Source organism: Taeniopygia guttata, chromosome 3 (assembly GCF_048771995.1).
Source record: "Taeniopygia guttata chromosome 3, bTaeGut7.mat, whole genome shotgun sequence".
Classification (NCBI taxonomy): domain Eukaryota; kingdom Metazoa; phylum Chordata; class Aves; order Passeriformes; family Estrildidae; genus Taeniopygia; species Taeniopygia guttata.
Genome location: NC_133027.1, coordinates 33,080,238 through 33,089,031, shown reverse-complemented (window position 1 = coordinate 33,089,031; position 8,794 = coordinate 33,080,238).

The window sequence follows — 8,794 nt, the reverse complement described above, 5'->3', positions numbered from 1 at the left end:
TATAGGTCACACGGGCTGTGAGAAGCATTTGTATGCAGACACACACAATCACGTAGCTTTTCTGGCTAGCCTTCCAAGGCCATGATTTTCTTATCCAACTCCATGTTACATTCTAGCAATTAAACAGTCTTTAATGAACAAAACCTTTAGGCCCAGTCCATTAGCACCTGAATGACAACACATTCAAGCAGCAAAATCCTATATTTGTACCTGGTAGATAATGCATTATTTTTCAGGCATGCACACTCTTTGCCTCAAATAAAACAGAAAAAAAAAAAAGTCTTTTAATATGCAGAGAGCATCCAAAGGCAGGTGCATTGACAGTAACAGGTTATTTTCACCCACAGAGCTCAAAAACAATCCCATGCTCTCAGCTCTTGTTCTGTCACTGCACACCAGCCATCTCCTCACAGAAACAGTTTTCTTTCTGCAGCACAACTCAACAGCAAAATCCAGAGCAAAAGCATATGAAGCACTGTTACCCTCCTGCAAACTTTCCAGATAGAAAGAGTGTTTGAAGCGAAGGATGCACCTCAGATTATCATTCCTAAAATATGGTAACTACATTACCATATTTTGCAGATTTGGCTTGTGAATGTTGATGTATTCAACTCAGCAGTTAGAAGGCTCCTGCCACAAGATATTCACCATATGCTCCTTGATTGCTGTTGCTAGACAGGAAGGTAGAATAGCATCAAACCCACTGAAGCGTTGTCATAGACCCTGATACTCATTTTCAGTTGCCTTACTGTGCTTGACTGTAAGTGCTTCAGCTCAGGAACTGGTTCCTGTTTGCTTCAATTTGTCCTGCTATTTGTTGCAGCAAGATCTGCTACAGAACAAGCAATAGAAAGCACCAGCTGCCTCAGCCATGCAACTTTAATCCATCTGGTTTTGTCTGCATTTCATAAATATCTCAATAAATGTCTACAAATTATCCCTAACTGCTGTAAACACTGAAGTTATCTAATAGATGAACAAATGGTAAATGCTATAAATATGCAGTCTGAAATAATGTGAAAATCAGTAGAGTGCCAAGTTACAGTGTATAGAGATGCTCTGCACAGTAATCTGATTGCTCCAAATGTATTTGTTTTGAAAATTATGAAATTTGCAAAGACAAAAGTGAGATCCAAGGGCAAATTGGGATGTAAAAGCAACACAGTTTAGTGGAAAATATCCCTCTCAAGAGAGGGGAGTTTGGAACCCTTCTTTAAGGTTCCTTCCAATCCAAACTATCCTACAATTCTGTGAAAGTGTCGGCCACAATCTGAAACTTGTTAAAACTGAGAAAGATCCTGGGTCATGTAGTAAATGAGCTAATTTAGCATGAGCATTCAGCTAAGTGCTATAGATAAGAAAATGACTATTACTTTAACTATGATTCCTGGATGCTTAAGCCAGCAAATACTAAGATTACTGTAAAGCTAGTATTTATCTCTGTAAAGAGCATTAGTGAGACCATTACTGGAATATCATGTCATGCTGTGTAGTACACAATTTAAAAATTACTGAGTCACAAGTTAGAAGGGATTAAAAATGTTTTCAAAATAACTTGTAACCTGAAAAATGCATCTGTAAAAGTGTTAATAAGCTCTAATTAGTTTATTAATTAAAAGGCTAAGATATTACTTGTTCAGCTTCTGTAAAGACATGTAAGTAAAATATTAATGGCTTTTAGCTCTGTAAGATAATAATTTTAAAATGTGAGATCCAGTAACCAGAAAACAATGAAATATGAAGTTCAGCCTCAAGTTTATATTTCAGCTGTGAACCTGAGGAATCACTGGGAAAATACTAGGACAAACGTGTATTCAGTCATTTTTTATTTCTGAGTTATACCTTTTTTTAAACATATACCATATCTTATGCACAAATAATGTGTAGCTTAGAGACTGTCATTAATGAACATAACAGTCACCTTTTTTAACAAAATTCATAGAACTTTGACTATTCCTCAAATTACATGGTTAATTTTTTTTAAAGGAAGGGAGTCCCCATGAAAAATATCTTTATTTTCCCATACATTTCAAGTGGATGTCATCTAGATCAGTATCTGATTGAATTTCATAGTTATTCACAGCCTATTCAGAACTTATCTGTCATATTCAGTATTCAAGGATTAGTTCCTAAAGACATGATAAAAGACACAAAATTCAGCATCAGGACTCACCAAGGACAGCCACAGACAATAGTGAGACCTGAAGCACATGGTGGAAAGCACTCACAGGCAGAGAGTTCCAGCAGACTGCTTCTAATTAAATAGTCTCTTATAATGCTCTAAAACATGTATCTGCTTTGGCCATCCAAGAATAATATCTTCTGCTACTATTCACAGTTTGATTTTCAAAGCTTGTTCTTGTAAATTTTTCCCTCTATGGGATAGTAGCTCTCAACAACCTCTCTGCTGCCTTCTTTCAAATTGCACCTGCGTGTCTGGGATGCTTGCAAAAAGCTTGAGAACATTTAGGCTGCTAATGCTCTGTAAAAAATTTCCTTTCTTGCTGAGCTATTTTGTCCTAATAGTCTATACACTTCATTTATGATATGCCCATTTTACCCCAATGGTTAAACCATATACTTTTGGGGACAAGGATGACCTTTGTCCTGAGCTCTGTACAGGCCTGGACCAATAGAGCCCTAGGACCTACCAATCTTTGCTGGCAATAATTAAGAATTTAATACAGTTGATTGACAAAAGCCCTGCAGTTAGCAATAATTTGATATCTCCAAAACACTGAACTCTAGATATGAACTACAGGTCACTAGTTCATATTTACCACTGCTGCTGTCCCCAGCTACTAAGCATCCCTTCACTCATGGTGCACACAGAAGAATGCTTCAGGACTGAGAAATCTCCCTTCATTTCTGGAAAGTGAGTCCAGCTAACAGCATCCACAACCTCAGACTGCTCCCCATATAATAACTCAAGCAAACTTACATAATTTCTACAATTATTCTTCACTTTTTGTCCTGTATAACATTGCATATGCACTCTGTATAGCTGTACGACTGCCCATATTCTGCGGGCAGTGGGCCTCAGTTTGTTATCTTCCTTTTAACTCTTGTATTCCTCATTTTCTTTTGTCTTTTGTTATTTCTTACACAAGGAACTTGTGTATAAATCCTACAAATGCTATGACAAATATCAGCGCACCTGCGCTGTGTTTTAACATTTGATTTAACCAGATTTGATGTTGATAGGAACCATTTTGAAACTGCATAGGAGACATGCATTAATGAAGCGTGGTTACAAAATGTGATTTAATATCAGTCTTCTTTTGTAAAAATAGAGGGTACTTTAGACTCCCTGTTAATTTGTTCATGAGGAACATTCAGCAAGATGGGCTTGTTGTGAGGAAGAAAGGTTCTTTTCAGATAAACTGAAAGGATACAGAAGTTTTCAAGGAGAAACAGCACTCAATTCTTCATTCTGCAGCAAATAACTGTAAATGTGGTTTGACTAAATTGATAGCACTACAAAAGCACAACACACAGAATAACAGAGGAACATTTTTATCCATGGTCATCTAGGAAGAGTAGGCAAAAATAATCATTCTGAGTTCAGTTAAAATAAAAAAACAACAAAATTATTGATATATTAGCCTATTACATTTCAAATAAATACTGAATGTACAATCAAAATTATATCTCAGGAAATCTTCATCTTATTCATCTTCATCTTATTTATTATATTAATTCAGTTCTGGTACAAGTTTTAGGACCAAATTTTGAGAACCAAAACCATCCAGGCCTTAAGTTTATGTCCAGAAGGATCATTTATGACATCAAGTGTGCCTGACATCATGTGTCTTTATCCAACTTTAAGTCAAAATCCTGTTATTTATACTCACATCCCTTCTTTTCATCAGTAGATGGTGGCACAAAGTCAAGACTGCTTTTAAAACTTCCTCTAGAACTACTTTACATAAGCTATTCTATGAAAAGAGAAGAAAAAGAGGTAACAAACAAAAAGCAAAACACAATTCTGCTGCTTAGCACATCTAGATGAAATTACTTTCATAAATAATTAATTAAATCTCCAGTATTATACAAGTTAAATAATTTTTATTTGATGGGTTTTGGTGCTATTAATCCTTCAGAACAAGAATTGGAAATTAAATAATCTCGCATTATTTTTAACTGTGATAGAGATATGTGATGGAGATATGTGTTTTGTTTAATGCAGTTTTAAAGGAGCTTTCTGAGTTGCAAATGCACTTTATTAAATTTCTAAATATTACCATAGATGGACATGATGGGAAATTTTTTTTGCCCAGGCCATCCTAAGGACAGTGCAAATTTCAGTGAAGGAAGAAGCATGGTTCTTTCTAAGCTTCATTCCCATATTTTTTTTCCTGCTAATTCTGAAATCAGGCATAATCTGAGCTATCTGTTGTGCTATCTATTCTTTCTATTGAGAAATTAATTTTCCATGCAGACTTGGAAATCCATGTTTCTCTTTATTCAAGCAAATTATTTTGAATTTCAGTAACAATTAAAAATCAGGTGGAAAACTTATATATTTGAATCAGAAATGTAAATCATTGTGGTTTTGAAGAAAGCAAAAATAATAGGGTTTTTATTTCAGGATTAATTAAGGGTGTCTCTTCTCCCTTTTTTTTTTTAGCACCTAAATATTTTCAATTTATGGAATAGACTGAGAAGAACACTATAGAATTGATTGGGAAGGTGTGGCCTTCTCTTTTTTTTTGTTCTCCAAGCAGCTTAAAAGTAGGGCCTTTCAGTCACCTGTAAGACTCATGTTCAAACACAGATCTGCTCTTTTTTGATGGTATTCAAACATTATATCCATGGAGAGCAACTTTACTAACAGTTTTCTTTCTGTGTATTACTCAGTAAATTCTTCACATTCCCTCTTCTTGACATCAATACTTTTTATAAAGAGTATCTTTTACTTTGCTTTAGAAACAGAAATAAAAACCCTAATAAAAAGCCTGTGCCTCACCTACACTGCATTTTCTGCAAGAAAAATCACAGGTCAAACCACAAGGAATGACATGCTCACAATTTATCTACGGAAAATTTGGTCAAAAATAGACTACAAAATATTTGGTTAAAAAGTTCTGGAAAGCACTGTCTGTTTCTATTTTTTTCTGAAATATTTCTTCTTCTACACAATAAGAAAAATCCAAATCGAAAGTCATATAGTTTTTCGTTAAAATAATTTTTAATATCTTAGATAAACAGAATAGCCTTAAACTATTTATATCATGGATTGAAAGGCCACACAGACATTTCTGAAAAAAAAATATTCTGACAGTTGGAGTAAAACACAAAGCTGGATTTTAAGAAATGACTGTTTCACTATCTTCAAATAGCAAGTTGTCTCCATACTGGCTCTGATATCTGAAAATATCACTGGTTTTTAGTTAAATTTTGCACTTGAAAAAACTTGTAAAGCTTTGCAGATGTCTGTCATATGTTCTGCTATAATTTTTTCTTTTTTGTTTTTCCTAGTAGGTCCATATTAAACAAAACAAAAACAAGAAAAATTCCCAAATCATGGTTTACATACCAAACTAGGAAAAGACTGCAGTGCACCCCAGCTCAATTGTATAACCACACAGGCAACCAAAAATAATCACTTCTATTTTTCTGGTGAAGTGTTGAAAGAGCTGCTATTTCAACCAGCATGAATTAGCAGGCAATATTTTAACTATCAAAGTGAACCCTAATTCAATCTCATGATAAACCTCAGATGTCAAAGTGTTTTCAAACTGTGAAAGCAGGCCTGTGAAGGCAGAATAACCCAAGGTAGTGAAATCCCTGAAATAGCCCAAGCCTCCCTGTATGGCAAAATGGCACTGGGCAGAAACAGTGACGGAGTTTCAGCTGGTGGTCCCTAAGAAGTCCAGGTTTATCCCAGTGACACTTGGTTAAATCAATGAACTGTGTTTCATTAGCAAATGAACAATGCTTAGCTCACTTCTGCTGCACTGCCTCCAACTCCAGTTTGGTGGAAGGAGTCAGGTGAGTACTTGGAGTCCTGGGATATGTTGTAGTTCAGGGATCTCTACTGGACTCCTCTGTCTGGCATGGGCAACCTCTGATGAGCTGAAGGACACAGTTCCCCGTAACCTTCAGTGGAGTTGCCAAAGCCCACCCTTGTTTTCTAGGTGGATGTGACTTAAAAGCAAATATTTTTGCTTGGTAGCACATTAGATGGAACACATAAGATATGCACACCCTTTTTAATAAAGAATGTTTCCCAGAGAACAGAAGCAAGTATTAGAAAATCAATATGTAAGCAGTACCTGATGAAATGATTTTAGGGAATCATTCAAGACTGCCCAAAAAACCCACAGCAATTCATCAAGACAGCCAGCTGGCAAGCCCACAGCACTTCCAAAGCAACAGCCAGACTGTAGCAGCTGCCAGCTGATCAGATGTTGTAGCTTTTGAGATACTATTTTCCATATAGAATCATATATTTATATCTAACTCCATTACTATCTAAAACACTCTTTTTGTTCTCAAAAATAGAGATTATGACAAAAGACTTACCAAGAAGAAATTTAGAGGCAAAAATTAGATATTAAATAGATATTCAATTCAATGGCAAAATTACATTACATATTCCAAGAATGCACAGGGATCAAAATCTTAGTTGACCACCTCTGTCTCAAATACATCAAGTGATATTGTATATGAATAAATTTGAACCTTCAAAGAAGCAAAACCCTTTGCTCTACAGAAAGGCCTTGCACAGTATCCTTACAGAGCTCTGCAGAAGTGATTTCAGGAACTGGTCATGGAAGCCCGCTGGAGCAGGTGAGGTTACAAATTCAAAAAGAAACACTGGTTGGATCAGCTCTCAGCCTTCAAACAGCAATATTGGACAGCCTGAGAATGGGTGCTTGAAGGTGCAAAGTCGGGAGTCTCATGAAAATGCAGGTCTCCCCTATGTCCCAAGCTGAAATCCAAATTATTCCTTACTTTAGCAAAGCCACTACCACTGCCCGAAGCAAACTGAATGAATGAAAGATGATTACCCATGTTCTAAGAATGTTGTTCTAAAATCAAATCCCTGGGCTTGGCACTGATTCATGGCCAATGAGCTGCATGAACTTTTATGAGGGTAAAAATAGTATATTTGCACATTATTAATTCTATACAGTAAACTAACCTCTTTATACCAGCTGCTGTATGTGCCACTACAGTGGCTCACTGGGTATTTATTTCTAAGGTTCTAGGAAGTGTACTAAAGGGAAAAAATATAAATAATGTAAAATACTTATCCTGTCTCTCGAGGTTATGAAATTCAAATGGCCACATATTTTTTGATGCTGATTCTCTTTTATGTGCTATGATCTGGTACCCAGGAAGTTAGCTAAAACCATAATGTCCTCAAAAAAAAAAAAAAACATTACATGGCATCTTGACTGAAACACTAGATGTGAACACCTCTTCTTCAAAGCTTTTATTAAAAATCTCAGTTTTGAAAGAAAACAAATTAAAAGCATTCCTCAATTTTTAATAAATTCAATTCAGAGAATGTGCACTTAGCTTCCCAAGAATTTGAGTGTGCAGCACTGGACAGGATACAAACTCTTCAGCACAGGAATCCAAAGAGGTGAAGAATATGAAATAAAAATCCTATTTAATTGGACCAAAAGATTATTACAATTTTATTGAATAGCTGGCGTTCCTGATAGAACCAGCTTAATTGAGCCCTAAGTAAACTCTGTCATGGACCACTACTAAGACAATTCCCTCTGAACTTCAGCATACCCTGAAACTTTGGACTTCCCATTTGCAATGCCTTTGGGAATGGCTCAAACTATCAACCTATCACTTCATTATTGTCTGTATTTTCAGTTCTTCACAATCTCCATGTGTACAGAATTTAAAAAGACATTTCTGAATTCAAGAGAATTTTCATTTTCCTCAAGACGGAGCACAACCCAATCTTCTTATTTCTTCCCTTTCCACACACAAGAACTGTTACCTTAAAGAAAGAGAGCAAGTTACATAAGAAAGAAGAAAGGAATCTGAGATATTTCTACCTGTGTTGCTTGCAAGCCTGTGATCTACTTGTACAAAGAATATGCTATTTTGGTTATCAGTATTGTCAGGGCCTGCTGTGGAAGAGAGAGGGTTTGGAGAAAAGGGGGGGAATACTTCCTACAGGATTAATTCTTTAGAAAGACAGCAATGTATAGGAATGGGTGCAGAGAGAGAAACAAAGAACTGGGGCAAATTATATTCCTCACTGAATGAAGAAGTCTAATGACACCACATTAATTGCAAGCAGGTTTCCATCCTCTTGAAGCAAACTCAATAAATACATGCCTCATATTACAGCTAGACTGAAAAATTACAAACTAATGATACACAGAAGAATTTTTTAAAAGAGCATTATTAAAGCTGCTATTCTGCTGCTGGAATTCAGTCTTAGGAAGTGACACACCTGTCTGTAGAGACATCACCATTCACCTGCCATCATGTCCTGAAATATATAAACTATCACAACATTTTGTTACGTGATCATATTCCAAGTGCAGACAGATCAAATCTCACAGAGTAACAGGTACACAAGGGGCTCAAATCCCATTCTCTCCCACTGCAGCTCTACACCTCTCAGCACAAACTGGGATCTTGCTTTCATCCTGTGACTTCACATCAGGCTCCCAGAGCACGTGGATCTGAGTCAGTCAGTCAGTAAGTCAGTGTGCTGCCCACAGATGAAGCACTGGGACTGGAGTTGTACCTGGTAGGGGATGTGCCACCTGGTGATTCACCACCGTGGTCCACCTGTCATATTGTCCAG